The sequence below is a fragment of the Saccopteryx leptura genome, chromosome 3, assembly GCF_036850995.1.
Source record: "Saccopteryx leptura isolate mSacLep1 chromosome 3, mSacLep1_pri_phased_curated, whole genome shotgun sequence".
NCBI lineage: Eukaryota > Metazoa > Chordata > Mammalia > Chiroptera > Emballonuridae > Saccopteryx > Saccopteryx leptura.
In genome coordinates this window covers 333328907-333346310 of record NC_089505.1, presented here as the reverse complement: position 1 = coordinate 333346310, position 17404 = coordinate 333328907, and the positions used below count along the sequence as shown (strand labels likewise).

The 17404-nt window shown below is 38.1% G+C and overlaps 1 protein-coding gene across 1 annotated transcript in view; it reads right to left on the bottom strand.

Moving 5' to 3' along the window:
* Positions 1–17404, bottom strand: part of CPQ (carboxypeptidase Q) — a 576439-nt gene that overhangs the window by 380667 nt on the left and 178368 nt on the right. The gene's annotated exons all lie outside the window — the stretch shown is intronic.

Below are 17404 nucleotides of genomic sequence, written 5' to 3'. Positions count from 1 at the left end.
AAGTGTGCCAGTTAATAAATGTAAAAGGGATAATGAATTAGAAAAAGCATTTACAAGCAGCAATGTAATGACTGATTCAGGCAATAATCATTTACACATGCTAAATTTTCACTGGGCAAAATCTGAATGAGTAAAATAAGATTTACAAAGTCTCAAAACATCTCACCATAGGTACTTTTCTAAAAAACAAAATCAAAGATACTGCCTTAGACAAGTGATCAAACAGCTTCACTAATAAGAAAAACTGACATTTGCTTTCTTATGTAATGCGATAGGAGGGACACACCATTATCTACAAACAAACACAGAAAAGGCAAGAAACCTATTGACTGAAAATATTTGCAAAATATGTATCTGACATTGAAGTTGTATCTAGAATATATAAAGAATTCCTACTACTCAATAATTTTAAAACAACCCAGTTATAGAACGGGCAAAATACTTGAACAGACTTTTCGCAAAGGAAAACAAAACTGACCAGTCAGCATGTGAAAGAGTGCTCAGTATCATTAGTCGTCAGGGATGAATAGGTCAGCACTGCAATGAGGTACCAATAAACACCACCAGAATGGCTTAGATTAAATGGGCTGAGAACACCAAATTTTAGTGAGATTTTGGAGCAACTGGAACCATCCCACATGGCTGGTGGCAATGTAAAATGGTGTCACCTCTTTGGAAGAAGTTAAGCAACTTTTTTTATTTTATTTTATTTATTCATTTTAGAGAGGAGAGAGAGAGAAGAGAGAGAGAGAGAGGAGAGAGAGAAGGGGGAGGAGCTGGAAGCATCAACTCCCGTATGTACCTTGACCAGGCAAGCCCAGGGTTTCAAACCGGCAACCTCAGCATTTCCAGGTTGACGCTTTATCCACTGCGCCACCACAGGTCAGGCAAGCAACTTTTTTAAAGAGGATATGAGTCATTTCAACTTTACCATAAATTGATAATTAAAAAAAAAAAATACTTGGGAAAAAATCTGTGATGCTTTAGAATGTGGTTTCAAAAAATAGACATGAGTCAGTATATATTCATTTATACTTGGTTCTCCATTCTTTTGACCTTAGATGATATTTAACCTTTTTTGTTTTTTAAAAATATTTTTTGAATCTATGGGGGTGACATGGGTTAATTAAATTATATAGGTTTCAGTTGTTCAATTCACAATACATCATCTGTATATTGCATTGTGTGTTCACCACCCCAAGTCAAATCTCCCTCCATCACCATCTACCCCCGTGCTATCCTCTGAAAAATATGTTTTGAGTAACTGTTACATGCCTAGCTATCTCCTATAATGAGAATATAATGTTATACAGGAAAGACATAGTCCAGCCTTCATAAAAATTATATTCTCATCGAGAAACACATAGCAAACAAGTAGATAGGTGGATTAATAGAAAAAGGTTACCAAATGCTGTTAGGACTCTGAACATACAGAAGAGGTGATAGGTAAGAGAATTTGAGAGAGAGTTCTACTTTACTTAGGGTCATCAGGAAAGGCCTTTCAGGAAAAATAAAAAATAAAAAAAGAAAGAAAACCTTTTAGTTGAGATCTGATATTGAAAAGCAGTCAACCATACAAAAAGCTGGGGAAGTTGAAGGGTTAAGTGAGTGCAAAGGCCCAGAGGTAGAAAATAGCTTGAAGCTGTTTAAAGTAGAACTATATGACTCCATACATAGGTGGGACATAAAAATGAGACTCAGGGACATGGACAAGAGTGTGGTGGTTATGGGGGTGGGGAGGGGAAGGGAGGTGGTGGGGGGAGAGGAGGGGCACAAAGAAAACCAGATAGAAGATGACAGAAGACTATATGAGTTTGGGTGATGGGTATACAACATAATCAAATGTCAAAATAACCTGGAGATGTTTTCTCTGAACCTCTGTACCCTAATTGATTAATGTCACCTCGTTAAAATTAATTTAAAAAAAAAAGAAATATGAAAAAAAAATGTAGAACACTTGCTGCATCTTGGTCAGCTGACCACTGATACCTGGTTCAAGTTACCACAGTTTGGCATGACATACAAGAACAATATCAAGCATTCAATGTAGGCCAGAAAGGGTGGAAAAGACAGGGCAGAGTTTTAAGTCAAAGACAGAGGGAGACTATAAGAATGAGTTCCTAAAACCAGGAGGTAAACAGACCCAAGGTCTCTGAAGCCCACATTGAGGAGAGTTCTGGATCTGCTGCTTGTTGTGGGTTTTTTGTTTTTTTGTTTGTTTGTTTTTTGGGGTTTTTTTTTTTGTATTTTTCTGAAGTTGGAAATGGGGAGGCAGTCAGACAGACTCCCGCATGCGCCCGACCGGGATCCACCTGGCATGCCCACCAAGGGGCGATGTTCTGCCCCTCTGGGGCGTCGCTCTGTTGCATTCAGAGCCATTCTAGCGCCTGAGGCAGAGGCCACAGAGCCATCCCCAGTGCCCGGGCCATCTTTGCTCCAATGGAGCCTTGGCTGCAGGAGGGGAAGAGAGAGACAAAGAGGAAGGGGGGGGTGGAGAAGCAGATGGGCGCTTCTCCTGTGTGCCCTGGCCGGGAATCGAACCTGGGACTCCTGCACACCAGGCCGACGCTCTACCACTGAGCCAACCGGCCAGGACCTCTGCTGCTTTTTAAAATATATAGATCATATCAAACTACCTGCTTAGTCTTATCATTATCTAATGATATAACAATGATAATGACCATGATCAAGATAAGATATCAGTTATAATTCATTGATTACTTCCCATGTGTCAGGTTATATGTCTAGTGCTCAATCTCATTTAATTATCTCAAGAATTCTAAGAGGTAAACATTAGTCTTCCATGTTACAAATGAGGAAACAGGCTCGGAAAACAGGTTAAGTAATGCACATAAGGTCACACAACTGCTAAGTAGCAGAGCCTGCATTTGATCCATGTCTGTCTGATTCCAAACCCCACTCTATATTTGGTTACCTTTGTAGATCTCCAAATAATCCTGGTAGTATTTTCTTGTTGGTAGTTTCAGAGGACTAAAGAAGCTGAAGGGTCATTTGGATGCAAAAAGACTTTAGCAAGACTCCTCTTTAGCTTTGATGTTAGAGAGAGAGAGAGAACAAAAGCTCATGCAATTGTAAAAAACTGACTTGGGGCTACTCAGAATAATTTTGGTTCATATGCTACACTAGACATTTTCAAAGAGCACTGCACAAGCAAACAACATTGTCTAATCCTGAAACCTAAATTCAAAATGTATTAATTTCTTTTTACCAGTAGAGATTCAGAAAAACATGGCATGGTGATATGGTTCTTAAGCTTTTGCTTTTAATAATCAGAAAGCTGGAAAATAGAAGGAGAACATTTATATACATTTTAAAATTATGAATGCAAAATAGAAGCCAAGAATACATTTTTATATCAAGGTTATAAGCAGATAAAAAATGACAGTCTGTACTAGGAATGCAAACAGACCATTAATTATAGCAGCTTCACAAAGCACCATAGTAATATGCAGTTTGCAATACTTAAACAAAATTTACATAACTATATAGCCTCCTCTCAGATTCCAGAGATTCTATTTTTGATAAGTAGCAATTCAAAAGGTTAGATACCTCATCTATATTATTATTCAACTTCTGTGTATGTGAAGTGGTAACTCCTTAAATTTACATGTTATCAAACCAGATAGGCTGCCTCTAACTTATTTTTTTTTTTTTTGTGACAAAGAGACAGGGAGATGGACAGATAGGGACAGACAGACAGGAAGGGAGAGAGATAAGAAGCATCAATTCTTTTTTTCAGCACCTTAGTTGTTCATTGATTAGTTTCTTGTATGTGCCTTGACTGGGGGCTACAGCACAACGAGTGACCCCTTGCTGGAGCCAGTGATCTTGGTCTCAAGCTGGTGAGCCTTGCTCAAATCAAACCAGATGAGCCCACACTCAAGCTGGTGACCTCGGGGTTTTGAACCTGGGTCCTTTGCATCCCAGTCCGTCACTCTATCCACTGTGCCACCACCTGGTCAGGCCTTCTAAATTCTTTTTACTCGAATTCATTTCAGCATGACTGTGTGCTAGGCATTGTGCACAACCCTGGGGATGAGCAGATAAATAAGAAACATAGTGTGAGAAAGCAATCTATTAACTAAGATACCGCAACAAAGAATTGATGCATCTCATCTCTCTCCTTCCAGCCTGTCTTTCCCTGTCTGCCCCCCTTCTCTGTCTTGCTAAAAAAGAAAAGAAAAGAAAAAAAACACACAGTCTGCCTCCAGGAGAACTTCCAATCCAGAGAGATAAACAGACTAGTAAACAGAAAACCTCAACAGCCCAACAGAGTTTGGACATACTAAAGAGATGGAGGTCAAAATAGCATTATGCTGTTCGGGCTTGTCTCCCAACCAGTTAGCTGCAGTTACAAGGTGGTGTTATATAAATTAAAATTTTCTTTCTCTGCTTTCCTTCCTTCCCTTCTTCCTTCTTTTCTTTGTCCTTCATCTCTTTCTCACTCTTCTTTCCTCCCTCTTCTTTTCAATAAGTATATCAGTCATAACTGTATTAGCAAAACTATAATAATAGCACTTTATGCATATGTACCACTAAGAGCCAGGCAATAATAACATCTCATTTAAAATTTACGAAATGCCAGGAAGAAGGTACAGTTATTTCCCCCATTGTATGGGTGACACTGAGACACAGAGTACATGATTTGCCAAGGTCACACATATCTGTCAAGTGGCTGAACAAAGACCCAGGCACTGCGACTGCAGAATTGGGGCTCTGGAGTACACTGCCCGAGTCTCTCCATCATGAGGTGCTATGCCTGTCACACTACCTGAAGCAATAATAGGGATTTAGTGATTAAAGGACATTTTGGAATTTCTAACAGTGGACTTCTCAACAAAGAATCTGCCTTTCAGAAATCAGAGGGGGGGAAAAGGATGATGAGAAGAAAAAAATGGCAGCAAGCAATGTCAGTCTTCTCTGGTTTCCCCCCTCGGGAACACAGTGGCCCTCCACCTGCATAAATGATGAGCACTGGCATTCTGCTTGATTACTGCACATCTGTCAGGAGGCTCAGAGTGAATCCATCCAAAAATGAAAGAGAAAAGAAAGGAAGGAAGGAAGGAAGGAAGGAAGGAAGGAAGGAAGGAAGGAAGGAAGGAAGGAGGGAGGGAGGGAGGGAGGGAGGGAGGGAGGGAGGGAGGGAGGGAGGGAGGGGGGAGGGAGGGAGGGAGGGAGGGAGGGAGGAAGGAAGGAAGGAAGGAAGGAAGGAAGGAAGGAAGGAAGGAAGGAAGGAAGGAAGGAAGGAAGGAAGGAAGGGACCTACTTACTAACTGAGGCTGGCGCAGTTGCGAGTTACTGGTATTTTCCTTATTCTGTAATCACTGGCAGGCACATGTGCTCCCCCCAAAATGCAACAATATTTCAAAACAATATAAATCAAGCTTGACAGCCTAATTATGGTAAGGTCACACCAAAGAACTGACCACCGGGACATCAAAAATCCTAGAAAGTTGAAGTGTGAAGTAGCAGCATTAATTTTCTCCCATTAAAAAGCAGCATGAGGGGGAACAGTTTTTTTTTTTTACTCTCTGAGAACAAATAGCTTTCAAAAATCATCCAGAATAAACCTCTTAAGACATTTCATCTCTGTTCTGAATGTTTTAAGCTGGCTCTCTGATTACAGAAATGTTCATGTTAAATCTCATCAAGATGAATGTTTTATAGATTGTAATGTCTTTAATCAGAGCTCCCTTTGAAGCTATTTAACTTTACAATGTAGCCCAGCCAGTGCTTATATTATGTCATTTATTGACTATTAATTATCATTATTGGAATTGATTTATCCTTTTCCATGGCATTCTCACCAGATGGTATAACATCGTCCCTCTCAGACACTTCATAAACATCACCTGGACTCACTCATGTCTCTCCAGCTGAATGTTTAATCAGATGTTAGTCATCTTCACTCTGCATTGCTTCTCTTCCTCCTCCTCTTCACTGTCCTCTCTCAGTACAGTACACAATGGCCAAATGATAGAAAACAGAAACTAGTAGTATTTATGAAGCCAAGATCTATCAACAACTCATTCCCACCTCAATGAATTTTTACCCAGTGTGATGATGCAATTTTCACAGTAAAGTGAAGGGACAGCCTTTTGCTTCCTTTGCTGATTAAAATTTAATCTGTGTTCAATTATCTGGGGCAATGGAGAAAATAACTAGAAAAAAATGTATAATTGGCAACGGGAGTAGAACAGACAATTTGGCCTCAATAGAATTACGTTCTGAATTATATTTTACTTGGACTAATATAAAAATTATTTTGCATTCTTGAGCTCACATATTGAGAAAGCAGGAGACAGAAATCCCAAAGTGTACCACATTTCAAGTAAGCCAGCCTAGAATTTTAAATTGCATTGGGTGATTCAAAAAGTGGATGATAGAGAAATCGAAATGTTTAACTGTTTTTCTTACAAAATATAAAAACTGGATTTTTATTGGGCTGTTTCATAGTTATGTCAGACTCAAAATGCCTAAAAACTAAATACCATATTGCTTTCAAATAGCTCCCTCTCCTAAAACCTCACCATCACTCTCCACTCTCCAAGCGGGGTGGAGGGAAACTGGGAAACCAGCAGACTGGAGAGGGCGCATCCCATCACAAAAGGACTTGGTGGCTAATATACTTGGCTGAAGTTTGCTGATGTCACCAGATCTGGTTTTTCCCTTAAAACCACAAATCGCTATTTTTATGTAAAACTTGTGAGTCTTAAATATTGGGCTGAACTAAATGCAGATTCATCACATCATTTTTATCCTCGCCTACTATAAACTTTGACTTCTCTTCCTGTCTCCATGAAATGTAACCAGTCCCAAATTCTTATAATTTTTTCACACTATCTCTCCTGCCATCCTTTTCTGTTCCCCCTGCCATCACCTATGCTTCCACCATTTCACATCTGCATTATTAGAACAATATTCTCTGATCTTGTATGAAACCTCTGGCTCTAGCCAAACTGGTCTGCTTGTGTATACCCAAGTACGTTATGTACTTCCACCTCCCTGCCTAGATCTTGCGTAGAATATCTTTCTGCTTCTCTTCTCTCATTCAAGTAACTTTTTCATGGAGTACAACAAAACCCACATCTCAATGAAGCCAGCCCTCATCAGACTTCTGTTTCTTCTAGACGCTCATAGCATAGCTCTCCAGGTTGCTTGGTGTAATGTAAAGTGCACAGAATTTAGAACCAGAGACTCTGAGTATGACTCTTAGTTTTTTCATTAGTTGTGTAACTTGAGTAGCCATTTATGCATTTTGAATTAGCTTCTCCCTCAATAAAAGATATTAATATCTACTTTTATTGAGTTGCATAAACAATTAATTGAAACAAACTAAGCCTTTCGAGAAAGCATAATACAAAGAGTACATAGTACAAAGTTGCTTAATAAATGTTAATTTTCTTCCCTTTTTGTTTCCCCCAGTCATACACATTTAGCACTAAATAAAAAATATATTACATTAACCATTTATATTTTAAGTGTCTCTTTCTCTGTTTTAGCCAGAGATAGAATATTCCTACAGGACAAAAATAGATGTCTAATTCATCTTAGTAACCCTAGAACTAGGCAGCTTCTGAGCAACTAGTGAGCTCTCAATAACTGTTTACTAAAAAACTGATTCATCTGAAACATGATGTAAAAAAATTGTTCTGTAAAGAGGAGGCTCCTCTGCAGAACCTATACCCCTTAATAATTACAGTTATCCTTAAAATATTCTCTCATGACAAAAGCAAAAGGAATTTTACATATTTTAGAAAAACTAAAAAATATCTAATTGGGAATCCAGTTGGAACTTCATAGGTGAACAAAAAAATTATTAGAAAATTATCAATAAAGAAAATAATTTTCTCTTTGAAGTAAATTTGTACACAAGAGCACTAATAATGTGAATACAGAAAAATAATAACAATGAAACTGAAGGTAATGCTGGTAAGAAGTAAAGGACTTTTTATACAGTTTTTGAGGTTATCTATTGTGTAACCATGTGACTGTCAGACTTCCCAAATGGCTGACAAATATTGATACTGCACTGACAAGTGTCAAACCAAACTGGTAAAGCATATTTCCTGTCCTTTAGGAGATTCTGTAATTTAGAAGTTAAGCAGCAACAAGTTATCATTTATATTCTATTCTCTTGTGTTGCTGACATCTACACAACTCCTAGACAGCATCCAATATCACCCACTCCCACAGAGCTAAATGTGAACTGCCTGTCAGAGAGAGGGGGGCTGTTTTATTCAATTAGCAACTTAAAAACATTATTGTTCATAAATGTTGTGGCAGAAAAAAGATGCAGTCTGGCATATTTTCCTCTCAATACAGAGCAAAGTGCTCTATCTAAAAGTTCATGTTGTTTTGAACTTACTCTACAGAAGCTATACAGTTTGGTCAGAGAGCACTTGAAATCAATTTGCCATAAGAGCCCTTCCATGATTGACAATAAAACCTTAGAGGAGTTCATTTATTCAATAGACATGTCCTGATTGACCACTATGTAACAAACATTATACTAAATTATGGGGATACAGAAGTAAAAAATAAAATCCATGTCTTTCTGAAATTTATAGTCTAGAGTGAAATCGGGCAACTGGAGAAGACTGGAATAATTTACCAAACTCATTTACCTTTCACTGTGAGCATCAAGGTAGAATACATTCCCCAGCCTCACCTTAACTACATTCTGGCCAGTGAAGTATGAGCAGAGGTGAGGTATGCCATATTCAGGCCTGGCCATGGAAAACCTCCCTTTTGATTATAAACTTTCTCTATATCCCTATTTTCCAGCTGGATGTAGAGGACTCTGACATCTTAGAGGTGATGGAGCCATGAGATGGAGAGGAGCAGAAGGCTACCAGCTGATCACACTCTTAAAACTATTCAGTGAGCAAGAAAGTGACTCCTGTTGTGTAATATGACCAAGAGTTGAAGTTGTTTGTATGGAAGTTTCTCTACCCTACCATAACTGATATAGAGTACGCACAGGATGATGTGGAACTACCAGAAAGAAGTATCTCACCTGGGCTGGAGTTGGCTGTCAGGGAGGGCTCCCAGAAGAATAAACATTTGAGATGAATCTTGAGGGACACCAAGGCAGTGTGAAAGGAAATAGAAGGTTGAGTAGGAGAAAGCATATGCAAAGTCATAAAATTTTGAGGAAACGTGGTACATTGGGAAACTGTAAGAGATTCTGACTGCTAGAATGTGTAGTGATGTTGGGAAATGGAGTTCTACAATATGTATTTGTTGAAATGACTGAACATAGGAGATGTAGTAGCTATTAGAAATAATGGATAAGTGAAGAAAAAAGTAATCAAGGATATCTAACTTAAAAGGCAGTATAGGTGACATTCTCTTCATAAAGACAGGAAATGATGCAGAAAGGAGGTAAAGAATGGGTTTGATGGACCATTCAAAAGAAGAATTAGGCAGCTGGATGTAAGGGTCTGGAGCTCAGACAGTGGGAAGGATAGGAGAGGCGGCTGAAGCCACAAGGACGAGTGGATTGCTCAGGTAGAATATTCTGAGTGACAAGCCAGAAAAATAGAGAAGGAAGATGGGAAGTGGGAAAGAGGGAGGAAGGGAAAAAGAGAGGTAATATGAGAAGTCATAAAATCCAAAGAGAAGAGATACTATAAAAACAATACTTACAAATGTTTCAGAGAGAAAAAGTAGTATAATGACCTAAAAACTGTCCATTATAGATGACTAGTCAAGTATTTGTGACCTTAACAAGTTCCATTTCAGTGCTGGCAAAAGCCAGGTTAAAAACTGGTCTATAGAGTGAATAAAAGATGAATTATAAATAGGAATATAAAATACTTTTTTATTGATTTTAATTTATTCTGTTTACATAAATTCTAATGTTGCCTCGAATGCATCCCCCCTCCCTTGTATTCCCCTCAACATCACCCTTGCCCTCCTCCCCATAGCACCCTCCCCCCTTCCCTTCAGGTTTATCCCATCCTATCATCCCCCTTCCCTCTGTTCTCTTTTCCTCTGGTCCCTTTGCTCTCTCCTCTATCTTAATCCCGATCCTCAGTTCACATTGTTCATTGGATTCCTCAAATGAGTGAGGTCATATGATATTTTTCTTTTTCTGCCTGGCTTATTTCACTTAACATAATAGTTTCCAGGTCCATCCATGTTGTCACAAAAGGTAAGATTTACTACTTTTTCATGGCCCCATAGTATTCCATTGTATATATATACCACTGCTTTTTAATCCATTTGTCCACTGATGGACACCTGGGCTGTTTCCAGATCATTGCTATTGTGAACAATGCTGCCATAAACATAGGGGTGCATTTCTCCTTTTGAAACAGTGCTATGGTGTTCTTGGGGTATATTCCTAAAAGTGGGATAGCTGGGTCAAAAGGCAGTTCAATTTTTAATTTTTTGAGGAAATCCCCATACTGTTTTCCACAGTGGCTGCACCAGTCTGCATTCCCACCGCAGTGCAGGAGGGTTTCCTTTACTCCACTTCCTCGCCAGCACTTATTCTGTGTTGTTTTGTTGATGAGCGCCATTCTGACTGGTGTGAGGTGATATCTCATTGTGGTTTTAATTTGCATTTTTCTAATGATTAGTGATGTTGAGCATTTTTTCATATGCCTATTGGCAATCTGTATGTCCTCTTTGAAGAAGTTTCTATTCATTTCTCTTGCTCATTTTTTTGATTGGACTGTTTATCTTTCTGGTGTTGAGTTTTAGAAGTTCTTTATAAATTTTGGTTATTAACCTCTTATCAGACGTATTGTCGAATATGTTTTCACATTGTGTAGTTTGTCTTTTTATTCTGTTCTTATTGTCTTTAACTGTGCAAAAACTTTTTAGTTTGATATAGTCCCATTTATTTATCCTGTCTTTTATTTCACTTGCCAGTGGAAATAAATCAGCAAATATATTGCTGCGAGAGATGTAAGAGAGCTTACTGCCTGTTTTCTTCTAAAATGTTTACGGTTTCACAGCTTACATTTAAGTCTTTTATCCATTTTGAGTTTATTTTTGTGCATGGTGTAAGTTGGTGATCTAGTTTCATTTTTTTTAGGGTAAGCTGTCCAATTTTCCCAACACCATTTGTTGAAGAGGCTGTCTTTACTTCATTGTATGCTCTTACCTCCTTTGTCAAATATCAGTTGTCCATAAAAGTGTGGGTTTATTTCTGGGTTTTCTGTTCTGTTCCATTGATCTACATGCCTGTTCTTATGCCAGTACCAAGCTTTTGAGTACAATGGCCTTCTACTATAATTTGATATCAGGAAGTGTGATACCTCCCACTTTATTCCTTCTTTCCAAGATTTCTGAGGCTATTCGTGTTCTTCTTTGGTTCCATATAAATTTTTGGAATATGTGTTTTATATCTTTAAAGTATGTCATTGGTATTTTAATTGGTATTGCATTAAATTTATAAATTGCTTTGGGTAATATAGACATTTTAATAATGTTTATTCTTCCTAACCATGAGCACAGTATATGTTTCCACTTGTTTGTATCTTTCTTGATTTCTTTTATCAATGTTTTCTAATTTCTGAGTACAAGTCTTTAATCTCCTTGGTTAAATTTACTTACTCCTAGGAACTTTATATTTTTGGTTGCAATAGTGAAGAGGATTTTTTCCTTAATTTCTCTTTTTGACAGTTCATTGGTGTATAAAAATGTGTCTGATTTCTAAGTATTAATTTTATATCCTGCCACCTTGCTGAATTCATTTATCAGGTCCAATAGTTTTTTATTGTGACTTTAGGGTTTTCTATATACAATATCATATCATCAGTAAATAATGATAGTTTTATTTCTTCTTTTCCAACTTGGATGCCTTTTATTTCTTCTTCTTGTCTGATTGCTGTGGCTAGGACTTCCAGAACTATGTTGAATAAGAGCAGTGAAAGGGGGCACCCCTACCTTGTTCCTGATCTTATGGGGATTGCTTTTAATTTTTTCCCATTGAGTATGATGTTGGCTGTGGGTTTGTCATAAATGGCCTTTATCATGTTGAGGTATGTTCTTTGTATTCCCACTTTGCTGAGAGTTTTGATCATGAATGGGTGCTGGATTTTATCAAATGCTTTTTCTGCATCTATTGAAATTATCATGTGGTTTTACCCCTTTCTTTTCTTTATGTGATGAATTACATTGATAGATGTGTGAATATTGTACCATCCTTGCCTCCCTAGAATAAATCCCACTTGATCATGATATATTTTTTTCATATATTGCTGGATCTGGTTTGCTAATATTTTATTGAGGATTTTAGCATCTAAATTCATCAGGGATATTGACCTATAATTTTCTTTCTGTGTGTTGTCTTTGGCTGATTTTGGAATCAGGATTAAGCTCACCTCATAAAAGGAGCTTGAAAGTCTTCTTTCCTCTTGAATTTTTTGAAATAGCTTGAGAAGTATAGGAGTTAGTTCTTCTTTGAATATTTTGCAGAATTCACTTGTGAAGCCATCAGGCCCAGGATTTTTCTTGTTGGGAGTTTTTTGATAACTGCTTCAAATTCATTTGTTATGATCAGTCTGTTTAGGTTTTCTGATTTTTCCAGATTGATTTTTGGAAGATTATATGTTTCAAGGAATTTGTCCATTTTATCTTTTTGCCATACAGTTCTTTATAGTATTTTCTTACAATCGTTTGTATTTCTGTTGTGTCAGTTGTTATTTCTCCACTGTCATTTCTAATTTTATTTATTTGGGTCCTCTCTTTTTTTTTTTTTGGTGAGTCTGGTTAAAGGTTTGTCAATCTTGTTTACCTTTTCAGAAAACGAGCTCCTGGTTTCATTGATCATCTGTATTGTTTCTTTAGCCTCTATGTCATTTATTTCCACTCTGATCTTTATTATTTCATTCCTTCTACTACTCTGGGCTTTACTTGCTGTTCTTTTTCTAGTTCTTTTAGTGCAGGGTTAAGTTGTTTCTCTGAGCTTTTTCTTGCTTCTTAAGGTATGCCTTTAATGCTATGAACTTCCCTCTCAGTACTGCTTTTGTTGTGTCCCATAAATTTTGAGTTGTTGTATGCTCATTATCATTTGTTTCTAGGAATATTTTATATCTTTTGTGATCTCATTGTTAACCCATTTGTTATTTAATAACATGCTATATAGTTTCCAAGTGTTTGAGTATTTTTCAGTTTTTAATGCTATATAGTTTCCAAGTGTTTGAGTATTTTTCAGTTTTTCTGTTGTGGTTAATTTCCAGTTTCATGGCATTGTGATCAGAGAAAGTGCTTGATATGCCTTCAATCTTCTTAAATTTGTTGAAACCACTTTTGCACCCTAACATGTGGTCTATCCTAGAGAATGTACCATGAGCACTTGAAAATAATGTATATTCTGCTGCTTCAGGGTGAAAGGTTCTGAAGATATCTATTAAATCCATTTGATCTAGTGTGTTCTTTAAGTCTGCTATTTCTTTGTCAATTTTCTTTCTTGAGGACCTATCTAGTGATGTTAGTGGGGTATTAAAATCCCCTACTATTATAGTAGTGCTGTTGATCTCACCCTTTACATCCATCAAAGTCTGCTTTATATATTTGGGTGCTCCTATATTAGGTGCATAGATATTTATAATGGTTATATCTTCCTTTTGGATTGCTCCCTTTATCATTATGTAGTGATCTTCTTTATCTCTTAGTATAGCCTTTGTTGTAAAGTCCACTTTGTCTGATATAAGTATTGCTACTCCAGCTTTTTATTCATTTTCATTTGCATAAAATATTTTTTTCCAATCTTTTACCTTCAGTCTATGTGCATCTTTTGTTTTAAGGTGTGTCTCTTGTAGACAGCATATGGATCGGTTCTGTTTTTTTTATCCACACAGCTACCCTATGTCTTTTGATTGGATCATTTAATTCATTTATATTTGTTATTATTGATATTTAGTTTTTTATTGCCATTTTATTCTTTAAAGCTGTATTCCTCTTTTTCTATATTCTTTTCCCCCTTTGATCTGTTCAAAACAGGCCCCTTAACATTTCTTGCAGCATTGGTTCGGTTGTAATGACTTCCTTGAGGGGTTTTTTTTGTTTTTTGTTTTTTTGGTCTGGGAAACTTTTTATTTCTTCTTCAATTTTAAATGATAGCCTTGCTGGATAAACAATTATTTGCTGTAGGTTCTTGTTCTACATAACTTTGAATATTTTTCCCATTCCCTTTTGGCCTCAAGAGTTTCTGTTGAGAAGCTAGATGTCATCCTTATGGGGGCTCCTTTGTAGGTGATAGCTTTTTTTCTCTAGCAGCTTTTAATATTTTCTCATTATCTCTTAGCTTTGGTATTTTAATTATGATGTGTCCTGGTGTAGTTTTTTTTGGTTTCTCTTTAATGGAATTCTCTGTGCTTCTTGAACTTGTGCGACTTTTTCCTGCATCAGTTTAGAAAATTTTTCAGCTATGATATAATTGAACAAAGTCTCTATCCCTTGTTCTTTCTCTTCTTCTTCAGAACCCCTACAATGCGAATGTTATTTCTCTTCCTGTTGTCACAGAGCTCTCTTAGTGTTTCCTCAGACTTTTTGAGTCTTATTTTTGCTGCTCTGCTTCCATTCCTTTGTTTATCTTGTCCTCTATCTCACTGATTCAATTCTCAGCTTCATCCATCCTGCTTTTAATTCCTTCCATTGTGGTCTTCATTTATGATACTGTACATTTCATTTCTGACTGACTCGTTTTTATTATTTCAGTGTCCTTTCTTATACTTGCTATCTTTTTATTTAGGTGCTCATTATGTCCATCCATTGTTGCTCTAAGATCTTTGAGCATCCTAACAATCATTATTTTAAACTCTGCATCCAGTAATTTTTTTTTATTTCCAACTCATTCAAGTCCTTTTTTGGGGATTTCTCTTGATTCATTTGGGTTGCATTTCTCTGCATTCCCATTTTGTCTGTGTATAAGAAGGGTGTGGCATCCAATGGCCTCTGTGTTCCCTAGGTGTGGTCTATCTGTAGACTTGCGACCCCCTCTACTGCTGCGTTGCTGGCCAGCTGCAGCTGTGCTTTGGTTTCTGCCTCTTCTTCATGGAAGGGGCTGTGTTCACATGCCTGGGTCTACAAGCCTCAGCTGGCCTCAGCCCTCACCCTGCCTCCATGTGTGAGGCTGCAAGCTTTGGCACTGCAGGCAGGGCTGTGCACCTATGCTAGCCATGGGTTTCCGCCTGTCCCCGAGCATTTGCCATGCCCCCACAGGAGGAGCTGTGCTCACGCGTTGGGCCACAAGCCTCAGCTCTGTGGGCCAGGTGGGGCTGAGTGCCTGTGCTCAGCCATGGGTCTCTGCAGTTCCTAGGCTTTTGCCTTTTGCCTGAGAGTGGGATTGCAGGCAGGACCGCTCTTGCTCTCTTGGCCCTGCAGCTGGACCAAACCACTTTTGTGTATCCTTCTACCCCTGCCAGGTGAGACTGAGCTCACACAGGGCCTCAGTTGTGGCCAGCCCGGCTTCTGCCCCCACCACTGCCTGCTCTCTGGCGAGCCCTCAGCAGTGTGGGTGGGGGTGCTGCAGCTCAGACCTAAGTACTCAATACTGTATTCCTGGTGGCTCTCTCTTTCTAAGCAACTCTGCTCTGAGTGCCATGGGAGTGCTTGTTTGGCTGGTGTCCTGCTTCTCTTTGCTGGTATTGCTGGTTCCAGGGGAAATATTCACTTTAGATTTGGGGTTGACTCAGCCCAGGGGTTAGGGTGATTGTCTCTCAAAGTGTTTCTTCCTGTGCCTCATAGATTACATTCTCTTCCTACTACTCTAGTTCTCTCATCTCTCCCCATCCCCTGGAGCCCCAGGTGGGTGGTTGTGAAAGAGATTTTCAGCATGGTCCCTTTAAGAAGAATCTTGGGTCTGAGAAATCTGTCTCTTTCTCACAAACAGTATCCTGACTTGTTTCACAGCTAAATACTGTCCATACACTTCTTCTAGGCTCTGGGGCTGCAGGCTGGGGCTTTGTTACTGGGGCCCAGGACCGTTCCCTCTCTGCTAAATTCACTTCCCACCACACTAGTCTCTCTGGGCTGCCATTCACTCCTGGGTGCTGAGCAGCCCTCTCCGCATTTCTGCTTTTTCTACCAGTCTCAATGTGGCTTCTTTGGTGTTCCTTGGTTAAAAAGTTCTTTTAGTTTAGTCCAAAGTTGGTTTTTCCAGATTATGGTTCTTAAAATTAAGTTATAATCCACTTTTGTTCTAGGAGGTGGAAGTTGATACGTCTGCCTACTCCATCGCCATCTTGCCGCCCCTCTAAAATACTTTTTAAGGAAAATTGACTCTATGAAACAATTAGCTAGAAGTGAATAATAGAATGTTTCATTTGGTTTTAATTTTTCAGAGTATAAGACTCAAACATGTAAATATGCTGAATTTTCTAAACTTTTATTTCCCTTACCTATAAAATAGGGATAATAATGCTCCTTCTGCTTGGTCCCTTGGGTTGTTGTCAGACAAATAAGATAATATATGTGAAAGATTCTAATATAAGTACTATGTAAAAGGGGCCAGGTTATTATGTATTTATAAATGTTGAAAATATGGCGTTATAAAAGTCAAGAATCCAGTGAAATATGGTTGGCTATAAAATCAAGGAAAAATATAATCAGTCTATACCTAGAAATACTAAGAAAATGTGTTATTAATACACATTACAAGTTGCTGGCCCCAAACCTTAGAGGCTAACAACAGATTTCTAAGTCCTACACTGAAAAAAATTCTTCTGGGTGCCTAGGTTACAGCCTGGGTTTCCAAACATCTTCATTACACCAGAAAGAGGAAAAAAAGCCTATTAATCCTGGGAGACTGCAGTGCATTAAGTCATCTGGGGATTTATTAGTCCTATGAGTAGTAGTTCTTAAATAATATTTCTGGCAGTCACCCAGTTTCACAAAGCAAAATACTAGTTCCACAATTTAGGTCTCATGACCAGTGAAATCATGGTGAATGGCCACAGCTTGCTGAGTATGTTATTCCAAGGCATGATGAAGGTATTCTGGGAAGAAAGCTAGCCATTTCAGGACTTGTCTCCTGGGAAGATGAACCATCCAAAGAATGTTGTCTAATCATTATTTCACTAGCTACCAAACCTTTAAAGACTGTACAGAAAACATTACTTTTAGCACTATGACATCAGTGGAACTAGTTTTTCTCTCACAAAACTTCTAACAAGTGGTCTTAATGTGTCCCATCTTCTTCCCCTGAGAAGATACCTAAACCCATAAAAGAAAAAAGTTGCTTTCTTTTTTTCTCTGCACTTTTGGACAATTCTTCCTGACTTGGTTTACTAGTTGCTAATGTATCCTTCTCAGTTATTTTATTTTCAAAGGTGTAGGATGCTAATTGAGGTTACCATAAGTAGTTGTGTTTCCATTTTCAAATAGTGACTGTGAAGAATAAATTTTCCTTTACAATAAATAC